Genomic DNA, 23,343 nt, shown 5'->3' with positions numbered 1-23,343 from the left:
ATTCGTATCATTGAAAACTGCTGGGTTATGTTAGGAAATAAATAAATTTGGTGCCAAGTCTTACAACTTTTTTGTTTGGAGCCCAGACAGGTTTTTGAACCACTTCAGTTTCAAAATTGTGCTGACTAACCCAGAGAAACCTGAAAAAGCAGAAGCAAACAGACCTGTTGTAAGTACTTAATGTTTTTACATGAGACCAGGTTGATATACATGAAGGAGTTTTTCATGAAACATGACAAAGGTGAGAGTGAGCCAAAGGAGGGGGCAGCCAGCCAGAGGTGAAAAACAATGAGGGCGGGTCGGACAGTCAACAAAAACCCCAAAACAAGATACACGAGTAAAGTAATGCTCAAAGTCGAGAAGAAAACCAAAAAACCAAACCAAAACCAAAAATCAAAGACAATGAAAACTAAAACTAAATACCAGACGAGAACTATGGACGAGAGAGAAAAATGTCAAAACAAGCAGAAAAATCCTCATCGTTATGGCACACAGACATTTGAGCATCTTTATTAAATGCGTCACACAAATATGACTTTTTAAACAGATTGCATACTTCCTCATTGTATATGAAGTAATGGGACAGGGGTTTAAAGGAGGCTATTTAAATCCCTCATTTATGGCTCACATGCCTCATTTTATGGCTTGTGGATGCTGAAATGCCCTTTAGACTCAACAAGGAGCCTCCTGGGATTGTCTGAATCTGCTGCTGTCCAAGTTTAGTAAATACAGCCTGAAAACAGATGTCGCTGCTAAGAGGAGGAAGGACAGTAGGCCCAGTGGAGCGATTCTGCCCGACAGAGGTCATGTTCAGAGGTGGGAGAGTAACTGAGCACATCATTGAGTGCTCAGCTTGACCCTCGGTGAGTTATTGTGTAGAGGTGGTCTGCTCTGCAGGGAGGCCCCACTTGGATCACTTTCATCCCACGCTGTGGTGCTAGAAACTGTCCTGAGAGGGTCGTTATTGTTTGTAGGTGAAACATCTTTAAGTGTTAATAACGTTATGGAGGCAGAGAAAGCTTTTCGCCTCTGCCGAGCCGAGGTCAGATAGCTTTCCTCCTGCCGAATTCATGAAAACCGGCACCGCCGTACACGAGCTCTTCGCTTTCTCCCTGTTCAAAGTGTTCCCATCATTCACTCAAGGCTTACTTAACCAGCAGAGTGGAGATGAAAGCCTGATCATTCGAGTACTCCCAAGATCCTTTGATGCCCAACCATGAAGTATGTCTTAGGGCTTTTAGCATTCCTGACTCGGAGAGATGTGTTTTTTCTTTTTTCCCCCTTTTTTTAAGGCTCGGGGAGCAGGAGGTCCTCACGGTGAACGGTTTCCCTGAATTGAAAGCATGTCGTTCGACTGTTGAACTGAAATGTGAAGTCTGCTTAATCTCTGCATGCTTGTTGCTGCAGATAGGCTAACTGCTGGATGCCTGTCGGGCAACCGTTCTTGAACATAACTGGTAAAATGGATGCAGGAGCCGCTCGCTTGTGATAACAGTTGTGCATTGTTTTCTCCAGATGCAGTAGTGAGTCTGCCATCATGTCTTTTCTATTTTGAGCACAGCTGTCTCTTAGCTGAGTGCCTGCAAGCCAGTTTTTTTTTTTGCTCTCTGCATTTTGTCGATTCTTTGGAGGTTTTGGGTAATGGCATAAGGAACAGCTCTCAGTGTGCAGACAGACTTCATCTCCTTTCCTCAACAGGCTTTGCTCATCAAAAAGCCGAGTCCCAGAAGCGGCCGTGTGCTGCCTGCCTCGGCCCTCGTGGTCTCAGCTGTTCGGGCTCTGGAGAGCATCGAGCCCACTCAGCTGCCTGTTCCCGTCCTAACCCCCTCCCACTGCTCTGCTCACCACAGGCTGCCCCTTCAGGATTGACAGCATCTGTCAGTGTCATTCATTCAGCAGCTTTTTGATGTTTGACCTTTTAGGTTGGGAACGTGCTAGAACTATAAACACGGCGTTTTATCGTCATTATTCTCCGCTGTTCAGGTGCTTTAACAGCTTAACGTGGCTTTAAGTAGCCTTTTGTGTACAATAGAAGACTTAATGAGGAACTATATATCACATATGAGAGCACAGGAGCAGATAAACTACTTCCCAGTGAACACTGGAAACCAAAAACAGAACTTCATGATGTCTGCAGACAAGATCGCGCCTTCACCCGTTTTATTAGAAGCACTCGCAGACTCGCGCTCCATGGGGGAAGTCGTTTGTCAAAGACAGATCCCCTCAGGAGCTCTGCTGGGTTTAGGGGTTTCCTCATCTGTTCACGGGGCACATTTCCCAGAATTACACTCATTCATAATGAGTCATCCATAGGGGGAAAACTCCCCCCCAGAAGAGCTGCCTCTCCCCTCCATTCAGCTGCCCGGGCCCCTAATCTCTGCTAGGACGGCCCACAATGAGAAAGAAAGGCTGGCACTCACATCAAGCACTGGAATCTGCGATGATGACAATGGATAACACTTCATGCCCTAACGTGGACTGCTTCGTCTGGGTGTGCTGTTGGAAACTTAACACGCTTCAAATAGCCAGGATGTTTTCAAACCACATCATGTTAATGACCTTGTGTGTCATTTTTGGCAGTCTAGTTTATGATAACCATTTGTGTTACCGCTTAATAAACACAATATACAGAAGGGCTTGCTTTGCCCGTATATGATGCTATTTCCATAATATTACTGCTCAAGTGTGTGTGGTCATGGACAAAACACACATGATCGTCACCTCCAAAACATCAACAATGAGTCAGCTAGCATATTGTTTTTCACCTTTACGCTCAATATGATCTTCATTAACGCAGCTAGGTCAATATTTAAAGCCAAGACCACATATGGTCATGAGCTCTGAGTGGAGAGCGACAGAATGAAATCCTGATAGAAGTGGCACAGTTGAGCTGTCTCCCTGTCTATGGGTATTTGGGACTGCTATTCCTCCACATCAAAAGGAGCCAATTTAGGCAGTTCAAAAATCTGGTTAAGATGATTCCAAGGGGAGATGTTTCGAGGAGGAGGAGGCCATGAGGCAGACCGACGACACGCTGGCTGGATTGGGAACACCTTGGTGTCTTGTATCTCGCTTAGACTGATGCCCCAGTGACCCAGACCCAGACAAGCAGCAGAAAATGGATGGATGGATGGATTACTGCAAAGCTACAACAAACAGTGTATCCATAACACACCATGCAGAAACAATGGATGTAGTTACATAAACGTAAACGAGAATGAACAACTTGTAGAACTGGGGGAACCTATATAGATGAGAACCGGAAGGAGCGGGTTTGGAGGCGTGGTCCCGCTCCTGAAATTCAGATACTTAATCTCCAGTTATGTGAAACTAGCAGTTGGTGAGTGTTCACAGACAGGTTGGTGTGAAACTACACAAATGAGGAAGAAAGGAGATTTAAGTCATTTTGGATGTGGCATGATTGTTGGTGCCAGGTAAGCTGGTCTGAGTATTTCAGAAACTTCTGATCTACTGGGATTCCCCACATAGCCATCTGAGGGTTTACAGAGGTTGGTCCAAAGAAGGCAAAACATCCAGATGTCACGTCAGAGGTCAAAGTAGAATGGCCAGACTGCTTCGGGCAATAGAAAAGGAACAGAAAGTCATAAAAATCTGCTTACATAAACAAGGTGTACAGAATAGTATCTCTGATTGCACAACATGCCCCAGTGATCTTGTGATCCTCTATGGGCAAGCACCTCTTGCCCCTTCCTGAGAGGAGTGATGCTGCTTCCTGTTAGAAGGACATTTTTCTTCCCACTATCGCCATGTGTTTGCTCATAGGAGGTCATCTGATTTGTTGGGGTTTTGTCTCTCATTGTTTTGCCTCTATTATTTTACACTCTTTACCTCACCATATAAAACAACTTGAGCCGACTGGTGTTATTTTTTGACTATATAAAAAATTAATTGACAGTGGGGATGAAGAACTCCCTTTTAACAGGAAGAGATTTTTGGCAGAACCAGGTTGTGGGTGTGGGGAAAGAGAAGATACAAAAGAGGAACATAACGAGACCACCGAGAACAAATGGGATGAAACAGAAAACTATGCGAGAGAGCATAAAGTTACTGTTTTGTAACAGTGTGTCAACATGTTTATTTCTGCTGTTAACATGGGGGGATCTAGAAGGACTGATTCAGCAAGAGGCTCTTTGAGGAGATGCAATTCACAGCACATCACTTTTGCTTCATTTTTCAACCACACTGCACCGCTTCTTTAACAAACACCTCTGTGAAATTCTCCCTTTCGCGTGCAGTGTCTCCAGGACTTTTGGCATCTGACTAATACTTAACATTTAAAGGGACAGCATAAGTTGACCAACCTGTGACCACTGATTCTCCAAGGCCTCATGAGGTAAGAAAAACTTCTGTTTTAAGCCTTGAGAAAATGTGCATTCTCGCATTAAGAGGGATTTCATAAGAGTTCTGTTGGTTGAAGAATACGTGAGTTTTCACAAGCCATAAAGGTCAGTAATTTCACAACTTCCCACCAAGTTTTGAGGTATAGTGTATTTTGGTATTAATTACAAGAAAAATTGGCTTTACACTGAAGGAACTGCTTCATTTACACTAAAGTATACACCCATTCTTCATTTACTTCCTGTGAACAAATTTCATTTGCATTTTGCACATTCAGCTGCTGGTTATGCCGGCAAATCCTGCTATTGTGATTAATAGATTTAAGCTGTACTAATTAGACACGGCCTGTTTATTCCCTTTAAGTATTTCCAAGTTGTATTGTTGACTTTGAGAAAATTAATCAGGAAGAAACAGATCAACACCACGAAATGTTTTTGCATTTTACTACATAGAAATACAGTGTTCAATTAACCAATCATAGAGCGGTTTGTTTGAAAAGAAATACCTCCCTGAGGCCAAATATCAACTATAAAAGATCTGTGGAGATCTGTCTTCATAATTAATGACATGCTGTTGCACTGTTGGTCGTCTTTAATCAAATAAAAGACTCTGACATAGGTGGAAGCCTTGGTATTAATATAAATATACTGTGCTGTAGTGATGAATCCTACAGCGGCCTGTTGCATTAACAGTTCTGAGGGGTGACCTGAGGAACATCCCTCAATCGCACTTCACAGACACTGCAAAACATATTTTATATATATGCTTAATCCAGTTTGTCTTCTGTGTTTAAACCAGTTCAGTTTAGCTTTTAACAGTTTAACAAGAACTGGTGGCCTACTTTCCCCCCCCTTTCTTTGTCATTTTTTAAAAAAAATGACAAAACAGCCAAACAAAGCCAGACGACATTTTGGTAAATAGCAGTAGCCCTGGTGGAGCTGGTGGTGCTCTCGTCTTCTGGTGTTGTTGCTAGGAGACGGTGGGTCTGAAATCTGGCTTCGATGAGGTGCACCTGCTTCTCGGGGTCTGCCACATTCAGAGTCTGCACAATCAACACATGGGAGAAAAAAAACTGAACTGAGCCATGCTAATCTGAGGAGAGCTTCCCCCTCCGTCCGGCATCTCGTGATTAGATAACCGAGATGAGCTGGGTAAAATCTTCAGGGACAGATGTGCGTGCGGCGCAGGTGTTTTCTCATCATGTGCCCTCTCTCTACTGTACATAGTTCCTAAACAGCTTTTCCAAAACTGCAGAATGTCCTTCCTATGCCTTTTGCGACTCAGTAAACACGCCATGAGCTTCAGTCAATAAAGGACAAAAGGATTTAAAAATCACACAGCTTCTGTGACTTTGAAGCAGAGTGGAGCATCCGCTGCTAAAGCTGTCACACCCGGTTACCAGCTCATCTGTTTGGTGTATAAGGAGGCAAAAGACAGAACTTTTTAGTATGAAAATAGGTCAGTCATATTAGAAGGGACTGACTTCTTGTGTGGGTCATAAAAGTATAAAACTAGAGGTTCAGATTTGGTGACGATGAGGATCTACTGTACACACCATCACATGGGAGAGCTGTGACTCTAACATCCTCACACCCTTTAATTTATTCAGGTTTCATTCACTTTCTTTACAAACACAAAGCCAGGAGAAGCGAAGAAGAAAAATCTATTCACCTTGAGGATGAAAATAGCTCGGCGACATCCCTTTCCTGGAGTCTCATTGGTCCCCCTGTGCTGCTATGTGTGTCAGCCTCCTTCCTTCCATGTGGCTGCTGGACTCCACTGTACTGTGCATGTGTCAGACTGGAGCGCCTCCAGCTCCCAGTCTGGAAGATGATCAGCTGGGCGCGGCGGGGTTTGCCAGGAAACCAAGGCCAGCAGCCAATAAACACCTCCGTATCCTCACGCTGACCTGCTGAGCTGCAGAGTGTTAATTGTGCTGCGGGTCATTAGGCTGAACACAGGCATATTTCAGACCTGGCCTCTTAGCAGGCTTTGACCTTCTGCTGGGCTCTCTGGGTAGTACAGTATGTGGGCGCCAGCATCAAACTGCCTGGTGTGAGCCCAAGCTAAAATTATCACTTTCGTCATTAATAATGATGAGGGTAACTGACCTAGTGGCCGTGTTATCAGACATATGCTCCATAAACTTCTGTAATAAGTTTGATTTTCTCTCTGTTTCTAGAGGCTGCAAGAACATCAGCATCTGTTTGCTATTGTTAGTGATCCAACTAGTGATCTGTAAAATAATAATGATAATAACTGGTATACAATAAGAGTAGCGAGGTCGTTAGCACCTATGCCTCACACCAAGAAAGTTCCTGGGTGTAAGCCTAGCTGGGGCTTTTCTGGGGGAAGTCTGAATGTTTTCCTCAGCTCTCTGTGGTTTTTCTTCAGGTACTTAGACTTCTTCAGATAGTCCATCGATGTTAGATTAGCTGTTTAGGTCCTAAATCAGCCATGGATATGAGGAAGTTAAAGTGCTTGAAGTGCATAGAACAAAGTGCTGCATTAACATATGGTTAGAAATGTGATCAAACCACTAGTCTAAAGTGGTTTAAGTGGTCAGTAAGACCAGATATAAATATAAACACGTATATAAACACATTATATATTCCTAAAAAAGATGAGCCTTTATTTTGGAAAAAAGAAGAACAAAAACCTCATGAAGTGACAAAATTTGCAAATGTCGTGTAGTAATTTTAGTACTTTTTGTACTTTTATTAGTAAACTTTGTTGTTTGAAAGCTTTTATTTTGAAAATTGGTTTTTGTGAGACTTCCTATCCACAGCTCCTTGAGGCACACCTGCTCTGCAACCCTTCTTAGTAAAATAAATGGAGACAGGAGACCAACACGGGAATGTCTGTGTGTTGGGTGGGGGTGTCTGTCTGATGAAAGACTGAGTGCATGCCGACTATATTGCTGCGATAGTTTCTAGAGTAATTGTTATAATAGTGTTGGACGTCTAAATTGCTCTGTATGATTTTATTTTTGTCCTGCTCGTTTTTTATTATTTTCTGTGATACTCATATCAAACAATATTTCCAAAAACATGGTTCTAAGGAATCCCTACAACCCAGAGCCTCCAGCTTCAGGTCTGCTCTGATTACTCAGTTTCAGGTGTTTCCTCTATTTTTGGCTTGTTGGTCCCACCCACCTGCTTTTTAAGCCTTCTGTTTGCAGCCAATCAGAAAGACAGAGGATGGGTTTGTATAAATAAGGTTGATCTTAAACTCTGAACTGTGAAAAACTACCCTAGCACAATCCAAAGGATGTAAGAATATGGAGCTGGAAAAAAAGCACAATTAAAATAAAACTTATCCATAAATTCGGTAAGGCAGACAGATGTTGAACTTTGTTTATTGTAGCCAAAGACTGCATAAAACATAGACATAGACATTATAAAGTTACCTACAGGTTTGAGACTCACCTTGAAGCTTCAGCTTTACCTTTCTGGCCACCGCCCCGTTAGTAATAACCTTGTTTTTGTAACCACTGGCCAGCAGCAGACCTATTTTTTTCAAGCACTCTTTAAATGACCGTAACTCCATTATCATTTATGCGAGAGATAACATTCAAACAGTTTCGGAAAGAAGAGAAGATGAGCTTTACAAGGACATTCGGTGCATCGTGGCAGCAAAAAGCATTGACGAGGTACTGTTGTATGAACATGGACACAAAAAAACATTTTACCATGGGTCCTTCACATTACCATAACTCAACAATTTCAGGCTACAGAGAAAATTCAAATAGTTCCTGATTTATGAGAATAATTTTATTTAGAATTTTACAGCTAATATTACATAATAAGCCCAAGCAGCCTGTATGATACTTGGTGATAAATGGTGAAGGAGCCAGAATACACAAAATTTGAATGAGGTGGTAGCTTGGTTAGTAAGCTGCCTGCCTAAAGACTATGAGTGAAATGCACAGACAGGCAAGCAGTCTAATTTGAGCCAAAAAAACCCAACAGATTATTAAAATACTAAAAGTTTACTCACCATAACCGAAGCACTAATCTCATGGACGGCTGTATCACATAGAAAAATCACTCATCAATTAAAAAATGCATGCTAAAGTATCCTTGGGCAAGATACTAAAGCCTGAATTGCTCCTGATCTGTTCATCTGAGTATGAATTTTAGATAGAAAGCATTTAAATGTATATTATAAAGGTCTTGGATGAATGTATGTGAGTCAAAAAGTGCTATATGAAGTACATGTCAATTCCCAGTCCGTCCACTGTCCACCCTCCTCTGTCACTGTTACCTGGAAACCTGGCCTGCCTCGCTCACTTGTAAGTAACGAATCAAATCAAATCTGAAAGAATAGCCTTGATTCCACAGCATTAACCCTCTCTCTCCCTCTCTCACTGGCAGTTCATCCCTGCTCGCCCAAGTGAAACACACCTGAGTCCTAAGTTCATTTTTGCTTGAGTTAAAATTAGCATTGATCACCTGGATTTAGCGTTTAAGTCCCTTGAATCTTGCAAATATGACAAAAGGACAATTGAGGCTTGAGGCTACGCTCAGATGAAGCTGGAAGAGAGGCTCTCTTCAAAGCATAAAAATCACTATAACAATGGGAATAGTTATTATTTCTCAGGACGTGAGCCCTGTTAGCCTTAATCTGCTGTAGTTGTTCTCGGATCACTAGTTTAATGTAGTCCAAAAAACCCCCAAAAAACAAGAATACTGGAGAGTACTTTTCAAACACGACAGCTAAATTCAGGTAGAAAAACACTTTAAAGCAATCAATTAAAAGTAACACAACTGAAGTGGGTTTGAATCTCAGCTTTTATCAGAATAAAATGAAAATGATTCCTTCCTCTTACCCAAATTATAATGAACCAATCCAGACGAGAGCGGTTTAGAAGCACCTGTCGCAGTTCACCTTAGGCACTCGGTAATGAAGCTAAGCGACTGACAAACGGAAGAGAAGCTCAGTCATGTGAACAGTTTGTTCCATCTGCAGTTGGCAGGCGTACTTTTGCCGACTATAATTCACCCGAAGAGCAGCAAAACACATTTGCAGGAACATTTCAGCACCTTTCTGACAAGCACATCAACTCGCCCATCTGTAAACCAGAATCTGCAGTTCATCTGTATTCTTAACTCGATGTTTCTCGATGTAGTGTCTGCATGCGGCTTGGAGGGTGACAGACGCTGAGATGCAATCTCATCGCTTTGCTCCTCCGTGACCTTTGTTAGACATAATCGAGGAGACAGATGCTATTCACTGCTCTCACTCTCTAATGAGCTGGTGCAAAATCATTTTGTTTTTGCTCATAAGTTATTTGTTTTTTGGGTTTTGTCTTTGTTTTGAGTGGAGAGTGCGACACATGCACCTCACCATCTACGACAACATCAAAATGATCAAAGTGATATAGATTTTAGTAATTTAGCTTTAATGATAACTGTTAGGGTCTCAGTCATGGCTAAAGACCGGTCAGTGATCCCTTGGCAACCAGCAGTTGCTATGGAAACCAGAGTATTTTAACAGCCAGTTGGGGAGTGGTTGCTGGAGGTTGCTGGCAGTTGCTAACAAAAAAAAAAAAGGTCTCAAAGAGCTATAACGTGCTACATAAATGACTTCCTTGTGATTCTTTTAGCTGCTAGATTGCTGCGGTCACTCGCATGCCCAACGGGAAATCTATGTCGCAACCTACGACTTGACTGCAAACCCCTCTAAACCTGACGTTATAATCTACGTCTGTCACAGGCTGGGTCTCTGACCCAGCGCTCTGAGTTCATGTTTGTATTTGTCTCATTTTGTTATGTGATTTAGTTTGTGTTATTTCCTATCTGCCTTTAGTTTAGGCAGTTATTGTTCCTGGGTTTTCTATGTTTTGGGGTTTTGTATTTATTCATCACGTATTAGGTCTGTTAAGTTGTGTTGTCATGTTTAGTTTTAGTATTTCCTGTTTTATTTTGACAATGTCATGTGTTCTTTGTTCATTGTATTTAGCTTTCCTCTCCTGGTCCTGTCATTAGGTTTATGTCTGTCAGCTGTTCCCCCATGTGTCCCCACTTCCCCTGATCACCTCATGTCTGTATTTCTTCATGCCATTGTCGGTTCGTCTGTTTACCTCAGCCATAGTTCTAGTTTTCGTCTGTTAATTCCACGTTAGTCTTAGTCTGTTTATCTCACCAGAGTTACAGTTATAGTCTTAGTCTTTGCCTGTTATTTTCCACCTCAGTTATAGTTATAGTTTTTGGTCTTAGTACCTTTAGTGTTTTGTTTCTTAGTGTTTTGCCAGTTTGTTTTGGTTTCCTGGTTTAACCCTGCCGTCATTTAAATAAAGCCTCACCTTTCTGTTAAACCTTACTACTCCTCATCGTCATCTGCTTTTGGGTCCTGTTTCCACACACACCGGCGCACCCCGCCGTGACAACGTCGTAATCTGATGTACAATCTCCTGAGAAATGTAACTACATTACATTTTTTTTCTGTCGGCTAGCACTGCACACAATACAATCAACACATAACGCACCAGCGCAAGCATAAATGCCGGTGACGGCTTGGTCCACTTACGTAGGTTGCGTCGTAGGCTCTGCAAAAATTCCCGGCAGTAATCTAAATCAAGCCTTAACTTGCAGGGAAGACGCCAACTCGTCTACAACACTTGCCAACCACCAGTTTCACCAAGTAATAGTGAAACTGTGAAAAGTGCAGCACAAACTGGAACCGCAGACCACTCGCTTTCAAAGTAAAAGTTGCGCCTTTTGAAATGTGTTGGTTGCAGCAGAAAGGCACAAATTTTTACTTTGAAAGCAAATATTCTCAGACTCTGGTCTGCGTCACAAAGAGAGGAAGTCAGGGGTGTTTGCAGGCAAGTCGGCAGCTTTCACGAAAACCACAGGCGACCACGGCAATCTGCTAATGACCAAAGCAATCATAAGGAGGTTTTTGTTGCAACAACCTCTTTGCAGCAACCTCCAGCAACCGGTCGCCATCCAGTCGGGAAATGCATGTTTTTTCTTAGCAGCCAAAGCCTGACAGGACGACACCAACTGTTTTCTAGGCCTGTGTGACCGAGGCCTCAGCAACACCAGACCTTTTCATTTGTGTTTTTAAATGTCCCAAAACTTTTTTCCCCCAAATAGAGGAAGAGGTGAGCTTTATGACCCTTTTATCTTTTGGAGGACCCACCTCTGGAAGCCATCACAGTTATTTACAGGCTTACTCAGGTCAATGGGCAGCTCCATTTACGATGCTCAGTGAGGCAGACCGGGAAAGACTACGACTCTGGAGAGGGCAGGAATCATCCACTCCACTCATTTGATGTGGCTGACTGGGCCGACGTAGATGATATGGTGTGGTTGATGGGTGGTAGAGCCCGCTGGTGGTTTATTTTTCCTGTTTTTAGGTGCTCTGTTGTTTTTGTGTGTTTTTGGTTAATGCCTATTTGCTCAGTGGGGCTACAGGAGTGGACGAGTATTAAAGTAAAAGATGGAGAAAAGCCTGAAGCTTTAGATCTATTTTACTCTATCAACCACAATCTAGGGCTTCTCTAATGCTCTGCTGGTGGTGATTGTGCAAGGTGGTAAAATGCATTGTGCTTATAACTTTGTTTTTAATCATCTTTTCAAAAATGTATGTACAATTTTTAATCAGAAAGAGCAGAAAGAGAAAAAATATACACTTGCAGAATGACTGAAGCCAGGTTCTCATTCCGGGGACTGCCAATTTTAACCAAATTTTCCAAAACCCCCCCACTATTTATGTGCCAACATTCAGAGTTGGATCTTCAAAAGATAACCAGCTGGTACTGCTAACTCTCCAGTCTGGTGCCTTTAAACCACAAGAGAAGGAGAGGTTTCAGCGAGCGCCAGCCAAGCTTTAGTGAATAGAAACAATACAGAAAAGCAGACAGATTTATGGTATTCCTGTTTGATTGAAGTATTTCAAGAACATTACACCCTCCTCATAGCTCCATGCAGGTCTGATGCTTCCGTAAAACCGATTTCTCACATCTTCTACATGCATTTTGTTTCTGATGCACTGAGTTTCCAATACAGTGTGATAGTTCAACTTTACCTGCTGGAGTTGGTTCTTCTTCACAGTGTTCTAACAAAGGAAAATCTTTGGCTCAGAGTCTAGGATGTTTTTGCTAAAATCATTCTGCCATAGTGCAAAGGGCGACAGAAGCAAGAGGTTGAAAAAGATCCTGAATCTATGATCAAAAGCAGAATTTACGAGTTCATTTCTCAAAAATACTTGGCAGAACATGCTGCGAAACCACTGAAGATCATTGTTTTTAGTCAGAAATGGGTCCTATTATCTGGCCATAACTTTAAGGAACCTTAAACAGGCCCTATTAGACTTTTTTCAGTGTATATCTTTCATATATATACTGACACATTATTGGATGTTCACACTGAAGTTATACAAATAATCCCTGTGACCCAAAAGCTGCTCTAAACGATACGCTTCAGACAGTTTTTCTACTCTTGGCTCTGTATGATGTCAGTGTGAATGGTCACCTCTAGCCCCACCCACCTACTGCTTAAACCTTCAGCCAATCAGAAGAGAAGCAGGGCATGTTTCAGGTATAGGACAAAAACCTAGAGCTGGATATGAGCATAATATTTCTTCTTTAAATAACAACAAAGATCATCCGTAAGTGCAAAGAGAAACATCTGTATTTGCTCGTCTACCTGCGTTGCTGGGCTTTCATCACTTAAGACAGTCGCAATGGAGGAGAAGACAAAGGTGGGAAGCAAGAAATTGAAGTAAAACAGGAAGTAATCAAAAGACATTAGTGAAACAGGAAGACTAAAGGCCATTACACACCAAGCGTGTTGCAAAAAAGTGACACGAAAATTCTGAATTTTCTGGCTCTGAACTTGTTGTGTAACGTACACACACCGATTTACACACCGAATGTGTTTTTGCAGGAAATTCATTGTCACAAAATGCAGCATCAAGTGATGAGCTGGTCCTGAAAAAAATGGAGTAAACTGCGATTTTGGGTTCATGCAATTATCACGAGAAGGCAGCAGCAGAGAGAATTTCATGGATTGATCCAGGAGTTGATGCTGGATCTCGATATTTCAGGATGTCAGTCGGGCAGTTTGAGCTCTTGTTAGCAGAGTTGTGACCACATCTGAGGAAACTGAGAACCGGTTGACCGGTTGAGCAGCGTCTCAGACAGAATAGTATGATTCGACTTTTTGTATATTCAGAGCTGGTGCCTGTTTTGAGCTACGAGTGCACTTGCTGCCAAATGCACTGATCTGATTGGTCAGATCTTTTTACTTGGAAAAAATTGAGCTTGGTTTGGAAAAAAATAAATGTAGCAGATTTGTCCAGCAAACATTAGACAGTCAGTGTGAATGGCTGCATCAGGAATAGACGAGTCTAAAAAATATTTTTAAAACACAAAATATTTGTACGGATTTTACCTGTCCGCTGTGTAAAGGCCTTTAGTCTAAATGTGATGACAGGGATTGGGGTGGATTAGGGTGATCTTCCTGGTGGACTGGGAAGAAAATAACAGCAGGGAAAACGAAAGAATACAACCGGGATCACGGCGCTGTCAACCTGCAGGCACATTAAAATTCTGTTGTGTTTGCTGTGAAGTAATATCAGGAGAATAAAAGCTTCAGCAAAAGCACCAACATGTCCACACCAACTTTGTACCTAATATTTCTATTCATGGTTTGAACCTCTGGGGTAATCGCTGATAAGCGATGTCATCTGCTGTCTGAGAGACACGGAGACGGCTCGTCGACAAGCACCGCTCCCACATCCTCTGCTCCCACTGTGGCGCGGCTCTTTTAACCTCCACTCCTTCCACACTAAACAGTATTTCCATCAAAATACCTCAGTGGTTTGCATTGATGTTGCAATCAATCGCCTTCTGCCAGTCAAGTGGGAGCTTTCGCCGGTTAGCACATGGAGATCAGAAAGCTACCTAAGATCCCAAAGTGTTGAGAGCCTGAATCAGTTTGAACATCCCACTTGGTATTCACCAATCCTGGATGTTTGTTTTGTTTTCCTGCAGAAAAACCTAATAAATCCCTCCCGAAGAACGTTGGTTCAACTTAAATCAGAGATGCACAATACGTTTTTCTCAGTGCTTTACAAATGGTGAACTTGAGGTTTGAGGGAGAAAAAAAGAGAAGAAAAACTACAAAAAAAGAAGCCTTGACACAGACATCCTTTATTGCCCATTTTACACCTGATTAAACATTTCAAATTCACACCTCATTAAGCAATCAGCTTTTCTTATTTGACCTCATGACCTTACCTTAATTATGGATTAATTATATGATGTCCAAAGCTGGCTATGTATATGTTTATAACTTCAGAACGGCAGCAATGATTGCGATTATGCAGAAAAAAAGGAAAAGGTTAATTGGAAATGAAAATCAGACCCACCAACCTTCATGCTCCTAGTTACAGCACACATACGGCTACTTGGTGTTGGCTTTAATGTTGGAATTTTATGTGAATACCAAACCCTGTAATCACTGAGTATGTATGTCATTTCTAGAGATGGTCTTCTGTGTGGATGTGAAGGTCTACCTTCATTTTTCTTTTGGCTACCATCTTCTCCTGATCTAGCTTGGATCCGTTCCCAGACAGTCTTAATCTGGTGTTTATAATCGGCTCATATTGTCTGATTTAAATTCCTCTTAGATAAAAACAAGTTGGAAATTAGCTGACGGTGGTTTGCAAATCTGTAGTGACCTAAAAGTCTGTTTCAACTGACCGGAGGTCTCACCTTAGCCAGATAAGCGGCGTAAAATAAAGCTTATGCATAATTTCAAAAAGGAAGATCTATAATCGCTCATCTGCCTGCTTTCCTGGGTGTTCGGCTGCTACTTTCCCACGCTGTCAATCGCATAAATACAGGTTGTTTTGTTTATACCACTTTGATTTAATCGCTCCACATAGCACAAACTAACTGAGGACAAGGAGGAGAGGCTACAGAGAGAAAACACCCTGACCAGCCCTGAACCATTAGCTTAATATTTGTAACTTCTAACTATACTACTAGTATCTGATATTGCTGGCTTCTCTATGTTTAAGTCAGCTTGTTGTTATTATACAAATCCTCAGTGTAAGAAAACATACATGTACATACTAGGGGTGCAACGATACACAAAATTCACGGTTCGGTTCGGTTCGATACTTTGGTGTCACGGTTCGATATTTTTTCGATACAAAAAAAATGTTCATGCCTTTTTAATTTGTCATTTATTAAAATTATAAATATATATTTTAAATCAAAAGTACAGTTTTTAAATTTAACCCTAACCCTTGTGCGCGTTTTTTATTTTGACAGCAAATGCGCACCTGCGGACCACTTATGTGCAGCCCTGGTTATTTAGCTCGTCATATTGCAGCCACAGAAATTATTTTGTCCATGAAACCATAAAGCTGCACTTTCTTTTTGCCTTATAGTCTGATTTGTCATAACTTTTCCGTTTTGTGGTAAGCTTTTCTTTGGCTGTCACTTCTTCACCCTGACCTGTCTTATTTGGCTCAGCAGAACTGAAATATATATTCTGCTGCTTTTACACACGCACTCACATAAGCTCAGCGATTCTCTGCACGATCAACCTCTCACATGTTTAAGCTTGCTGCGTCATGTTTGCATAGTAAGCTAACGATTAATAAGACGATGTCAGAGGAATTGGTGCACAAATTATCATCACTCACAGATCAGTGCTGTCGCTCTCTATACACAGTTCGCAAGATTGCAAAGTGAAAGCAAAAAAACAAGCGCAAATTCAAACGCGATTTCAATATGTCACATATTGACAGTGGCTCACCGATGCCAATGACATAATTACCCAGCTACATTTCCCGAAAGAATGCAAAAGCATTGACATATATTTTTCCTTCCTACAATAGCCCGACGGGCAGAGTAGCCCGTCTGAAAAAAATCGCTAGCCCCAGGACGTCGGGCTAGCGATATTGCAAGCCCTGTATCTGATTGAGGAATCACTCATCTTTGGAAAAGAGAGTTTATTACAGAGAAATGTCTCTTTCCAAAATAAAAGCTATACTATCCGCTTCTTCTGGGCTATATTCTCAGCAGCATAAGGAGAATCATGTGCTAACAGCTGTCTAAATGACTCGGCTAAAGTTAGTAGCATGCTTGCTTTTTTTTGTCTGCTTCCACTTGTCTTTGCACTAGGATGATGTCGGCGTAAATGTGCAGTCATATTCGTTGTGTTCCCACTAGTGCTTTCAGGTTAATCTCGTTGAAATGACCTTAACGCCACAACACGGCAAATCTCTGTTAACGAGCTACCGCCGATCGCCCCGTGCATGGGGCTAGACGGCCAACACGTTAACGAGCTAACTGCGCTAACACACTAGTTCCCACCCATGTAATTGAGCATTGCATGGCACATCCAACATACTGTTTTACTTTAGTCCATGACTCGCTTACCTTCAGGGTCATACGTCACATGAAAACCAAAATAATTCCAAACGCCAGATCTGAATGAGGGTGGGGGAGGTCCATGTTGCAACTTCTGTCTCGCTAGCTTGCCCTGCGCTCTTCCTTCTGACTATGCTGTCTGTGTTGAGCGCTCAGTGGATCTGCGCTCGACAGTGCAGCCTAGGCGGAGTAGTCGAACGCAGATTCACTGAGCGCTCAACACAGACAGCATCGTCAGAAGGAAAGTTGATAAAATAAATTACAAATGTTGTATTGTTCGATACATACGCGTACCGAACCGAAAGCACTGTATCGAACGGTTCAATATCGATACGAATATCGTTGCACCCCTAGTACATACACCAGTGTATGAATGTGAGAGTGAATGAATAGTGGTATTGTAAAGCGCTTTGGGGGTCCTGAAAAGCGCTGTATAAATGCAATCCATTATACAATCCCACAAAGGTCCTAGACAGTCGTTTCACTCAGACAACCTTCGATGTGAGAAACTAGAGCGCTTGCAGTTGTCATTAATATCTAAATCATTATTTTTCATATTTGTTTCACATTTTGTCCATCAGCAGCCAGGTTGTGAAATATTGTGTGCAATATAATCCTGTAACACATTTTCAGGTTAAATAAAGAAACAAAACAAAATAAATATAATGTCCTGAATCAGATCTGAAAAAGTGTTTCCAGGAAAAATAAATCAATGGTTTTCTATAAGGCGGACGGTTCAGGTTACTACCCTCCTCGGAGGTTTGGGCTCGGAGCCAGAGAGGACGGGCTGAGCCACCATGTAGTATGTTCCCCGCATCGCCTGCCAACCAGCTCCTCATTCCTCAGCTTCCACTGAGGTCAGTGTGCGGATCCGGTGGAGGTCTCCCCACACAAAGTCAAAAAGAACAACCTGCATCTGAGAGTAATCTGGAGCACATCGTATCTTTCAGGTCTGAATGTGGCTCATGACCTTTGCCCAGTGTCACTGCGTACCCACATCAAGGAGGGAGGCAGCCATTCAAATTTCCACCTGTTCCCCACCTACACTGCTATAGCTGACCGTGACCTTTGACCAAGCAAGAAGAAAATTTCCATTGAACATGTGTTTCGATTTTATACCGTATCTGATGTCAATCTTGGCGGCCCAGTGACAGTGCAGTGATAATGCAAGTGAGGCAGCGTGTGAGCGTACCTCAGAAAACGCGCGCTTGAATCGGTACATTAATTGAGCAGTTGGATTCATTAGCTGTTAGTTAGCTAATTAAAAAGTCTCATTTAGTAAATCAGCCAAAGTCAAGTTGTTAATGTTTGCTTCTTTTAATTAAATCAAGTGTTTCCATCTAACTGCTACATGAGCATTTAATGGCTCAGAGGCATCAGTGGATAAATTTTCACCCAACACTGCAAACATTTAAACTCTGATTTAAATTAATCCTGATCCTTAACCCAAACTTCGCCTCTTATGCTTATAAATAGATTTTTATCTATTGTTTTTTGTGAGGTGGACCACTGAATTAGTTAAGCACCCTCTTAAATTCCTCAATCTGGCAATGGATGTCTCACAGACTTTAGTTTATCTGCTGTTTTCTGGTTTGCATCTTCTAATACAAACCCACTCAGCCCATTAAAATCCTTGAAGAAATAATTCAAATTGCCTCGGGGAAAAATAAATTCTATGCACAGATAAAGTTAACCCAGTGTTTTTAAAAAAATGTGGTTTGGTTTCTTAACACAATAAGTAAAGAACAAGTAAAATCACTGATCTGGTGCTTCACAAGAAGAGATGATTGCGCATTGATCTGCATCTCTCTAGGAATCCTGGAAGAAGATGCTAACACGAATTTACAGCCATCTGCAAACCCGTCGGTAGCACCAGCCACATGTAGACATCTCAGGGCTCCTCTGATAATGGGAGTTAATAAGCACAACAACCTAATTACACTTCATAATGGAGATGACTAGCATGTCTCAATAACACAGAAGGGGGTCCTCCAAGAAAATGGGCTCCATCGCCAGCGGGGTGGAGACCTCCTGACTGTGACCCTGACACATTCACCCACATCAAATCAAACTGCAGACAAACACACTGCCGTTGTTATGCGCGTGACGCTTTTTGTGCGTGTGTGTGTGTGTGTGTTTTAGAGTGTTTGTCTTTATTGACACTGAGAAAAGACCGCAGGCCATGGAGTCTTCTTCTTTTTAAAACCAGGCAGAGGTCAAACAAAGGATGCTGCTTCGTTCTGCGGTGTTTACTTGGCAACGCCTGACACAGATCTGTTAGCTCAAAATACCACACTGGTAAATTATGAGGGGCCATAAATCAGGTGACAAATATTCTGTCACGGCATTTTGTCTGATGTTCGGACTCTTGTCCCTTAGAGAAAAAAAACTTTAACATTTTATAGCAATCTAGAAAAGACGTAATCTTAAAATCTATAACCAATCAAATAAATGGATGAATTTAAGTTTGTCAAAGTGTTTTAACGTCTGTTTTACTCTAAATTGAATCATAATTTAAAATACACGTTGTGTGGTATTTAATGAGATTTAAAACTTACCATAGAGGTAATTTTTCACTGTGGTGTTGAAACAGGTGAAGCTTCATTTCTTGAGTTTTTAAGCCCCGCCCTGATTTTTCTCACCTATGTTGTCCTTCACACATGGATTCAGTTTTCCTGTCATTGTCCTAAGTATATGTACCTCAAGCTGTTCGCCTAACACTTCCCAGATTGTTGTTGTTACCTTTATTTAACCAGGAAGTCCCACTGAGATCAGATCTCGTGGCGAAGCCATACACACTTAAATACAAGATCAAATACAAAGAAAACATCCCCGGCTTCTTTGTCATGCTCCTTATGATTCTTATAAACTCAGCAACATATATGGGCATGTTTAAAACAAGAATCCATAAAAATGAGGAGGAGATGTAAATGTATGGCATATAAAAAAGTAGCTTCCTTGTGTTTTCTTTGTACTTTTCCTCCTGTGTGACCTTTTGGAGTGTTTTTTGGGGATTTTGTCTTCTGCCTTCTGGTTCGCTGCCGGCCTTCACGTGTATGACTGCTGCCTGTTTCCAGTTAGATTTTGATTTGGGATTTTCTTCTTCGTATCCCTCTTGCGTATCTTGCATTTGTGTCCTCTTCTCTGTGATCCTCACACCACAGCACGTGTCCTCAACATTTTGTGTTATGTCCAACTAGAAAAAGAATAAATTGTTAAAATAGGGATACTAATAAAAGAAATACTACACAAATAGGAGCTGCCTCTGCTGCTGCTGCTGCTGAGCCTAACTTTCTGTAGTGCACTCTGGCCCACTGTGCCTCCAGGCCATGGTTAACAATGTGCTGTTTCATGTCAGGAACAAAAAAGCCAAACTAAATCCTCCTCATATGTTCAGGTTGTGGGAATTTCAAGCCCTTAGTGTGGTCATTAAAGCTGCCTCTTAATGAAACTCAAACTTCACCTTGAAAAAACAAAGCCAAGCCGGACACGCTAAGGAAGTGTCAGAACGGACGCTCGTGCACGCGTGCAGCATTTTCACCTCAGGTAGAAATATTTCAGGATGGCGTCGTTCTAATGCAGCAGCAGTCGTCCACACACATCTGTCGCTCACGTGTGTTTCTGCTCCCTGCAGCTACTTTGCATTCAGGATATCTGGCTTTCACGCTGATGTTTTCTCAGCTACTGTGTGTGCGTAGAGAAAACTTCCTAACAAGCTGATTTAGTGGGCTACAAGAGCGTTGCGCAAACCCAAACCTCATGTGAGCTTTTTTCAGCCTCTCATGCCCCTTATAGGAAAACGCACGAGGTTGAGGGGTCAGCAAATTCATTGCAGTGAAGGTGCTACAAGTGAGACCGACTCGTTTGATCTCGGTATGGTACTCGTCTCCAGTAAATTAACCAGCAATCGAGGCCGTATAGTTTGGTTTGGAGACCATTTGTGCAGGGATCATTAAGTGGCCAAATTCAGGTATTTATGGAAAAATATCGGAGCTCTTTGTAGAGGGTAAGCAGGCAGCGCAGGGGTCTGGCTTAAAACTGAAGTGACTCAGTGCCCCGATGATGAACTTCAGGGAACAAGTTTAATAACTTTTTTTTTTTAATGAAGGCTGGAAATGTTTTTCTCCACTTCAAAAGCCGCTCATTTCTCAAATAAATGAAGGGCATTTATTGCAAACAGAAGCTTCTGCGTTATGTTCGTCTCAATACATCAGTCACAACTACAGCGTCCTTTAGCCATTTAGCCCAGACGTCCAAGAGAGCTGCTTCTTAATGAAAAATCACTCTCATTTTGAAAGGAGTAAAGCATACCTTGCAGACTGGTAGTGCATGCAAACACCCACCACAGACCCACCACTTCCCTGTTATGCTGAACCTGAGACGATGCTTCCTCCCTGCTTCTTCGCCAATGATCAGAATGACGCGTTTCAACACCACGCTCTCTCCCACACTCCTATGTTATGCCTAAGTTTGAAGGAGTGTTTTCCAGCCCTCGATGGACTTTACTTGAAGAGCTGCCATGAAGTCATCCGCCAACACGTGGCTTCAGGTGGTCAAAGTGTCTGTTTGTCCGCCCCCGTCTTCATACAGCTTTTTAGCTCAAGCAGGGGGAAGTTTCCACGTGGAGGATGTCTCAGCTGTGAAGTCTCATCCTTACTGGTTAACCGTATTTAAGCCGAGCGCAGAAACATTATGTAATGTGGGCTGATGTATTAGCTTCACGTAGCAGCAGATTAACAGATAACCAGGCTGCCTTTGTTTCATTTTTTTGACGTAGTTTGGGTTAAGGGCGCTTTAATGTCACTGCAAATATTGGTTAATGTTGTTAAGAGGTGTGAAGATGAGTGTCACACTTTCATGACAGGTGGAAGATCTGCAGAGATCTACAGCACTGTGCAAAGGTTTGGAGCCGCTCTTCATTTCTTTGTATTTTGCAAGGAATACAGTGTATAAGGCCAAAACAGAATTTGCACAATTCTAACAAGCTTGAAAGTCGATATTTGGTACGAGAACCTTTATTCTTCAGCACAGCCTGAGTGTTCTTGTCATTTAGTCAAATAGTCTTCAGGAATAGTTCTCCGGACTTCTTGAAGGACATTTAGAGCTCCTCCTTGCTTTTGTTCCTTTTCTGTCAAGATGATCTCACACTGCTTCAGTAATGTTGAGGTCTGGGCTCTGGGGAGGAGAGTCCTCAGTGTGCTCCATTGTGTGTTTTTCAATTCAGGTATGCTTTTACTGCATTGGCAGTGTGACTGGGATCACTGTCATGGTTAAAAGTAAATGCAATCAGATGCTTTTAGAATCGAAGACTCAAAATTAAAAAGCAAAATCTGATTGTATGTTCATAATTTCATACATTTTTCCATAAACTTTCAACACCACTGGTTGAAATATTGTTTCACAATGACCGTAGATGATCCCTGTTGCATCTCTGTCCAGACCTCTTCTGTACATACTGACAGGCATTTGGATTTATCACTCCATCAGACCTGTAGCCACTGATTTCCACTCCGGTTCTTGTGTAATTTGGCAGACCTCAGCCTTTTCTCCCTGTTTCCCTTCCTTAAAAATGACTTCTTAATAGCCACCGTTCCACTGAGACCATTTCTGATGAGGCTTCAGTGAACAGTAGATGGATTGACTAAAGGGTCAGATACATTTCTCAGGCCCTGTTTCTTAAAGACGTGACTTTAAGATGCTGTTCATCTGCTGTAGATCGTTTTTAGGCCTGACTCTTCTGCTTTTACCCTCCAATTTCCACAATTACTTTTAAGGACACACTGCTTACTTTTCCGAAAAATGTTTGTTGATGCTGCAATATAATTTTGTAGTACTTTTCACATCTTGAGTTTGGTGTTTTCATGCTTGAATAATTCGTAGGTATCTTCAGAAAGCTGGCAACTATTGCTCAACAACACTTTAAAAACAGATTCTGGCTCCTTGGAAGCAAAATATAAAGAACTGAATGTTCTAGTAATGAAAACTAGGCCAAATAAAACTAATGGGTCAATATAATATGAGAGATCAGCTACTTAAGAAAACGAATATGCTAAATTATTAAAAACCAATATATCTGGCAGCCTGGAGGTCAACATGTGAGTGAAAACTTCCCCTGCATCAGAAGAAGCTGCCTGTTGAGCACACCAGTTCCATTCACAACTCGAGCCCTTCGGCCCCAGAGGATGTTTGTCTTTCATCCGTCAAACGGTGTATTTTCACAGTACTGTCTGCTTTTCCTTTGCTCTGTAAGTGTCTTTGCTCAGTGGGAGCAGCTGATGTTGTAGCAGAATATGATTTACAGCAGCAAGAGAAGAGTTGCACTTAAACGGGACGCCACGGGGCACGATACGTTTCAGGGGACATTTGTATGCACGCCAGATCGGTGGGGAATCAATGGCTCTTCTTATACACACATACATGACTCATGCACATAAATAACCCAAATCACGTGTATGTGGATGTTGCTGTAAATCTGAAACCCGGTGTAAGATGTCTGCATGTAGGTTGTAACATAAGCTATCAGTGTATCTCCAGATCGTCGCTAAAAATGGGGAGATCTGCGCCCCGGTTTCTTGGAAACACAG

At 42.0% G+C, this 23,343-nt stretch overlaps 1 long non-coding RNA gene across 1 annotated transcript; it reads right to left on the bottom strand.

The window, feature by feature from the left end:
* Positions 1 to 4,785: 4,785 nt before the first annotated feature.
* On the bottom strand, positions 4,786 to 6,431 carry LOC113029804 (uncharacterized). The gene is made up of 2 exons (XR_003273505.2): positions 6,031 to 6,431; positions 4,786 to 5,401 (listed from the first exon to the last, which is right to left on the bottom strand). It is a non-coding gene; the product is annotated as an uncharacterized LOC113029804 (long non-coding RNA).
* Between the last annotated feature and the right edge of the window lie 16,912 nt (positions 6,432 to 23,343).

The sequence above is a fragment of the Astatotilapia calliptera genome, chromosome 9 (assembly GCF_964374335.1).
Source record: "Astatotilapia calliptera chromosome 9, fAstCal68.1, whole genome shotgun sequence".
Classification (NCBI taxonomy): domain Eukaryota; kingdom Metazoa; phylum Chordata; class Actinopteri; order Cichliformes; family Cichlidae; genus Astatotilapia; species Astatotilapia calliptera.
This window is presented reverse-complemented; position numbering and strand designations above follow the sequence as displayed.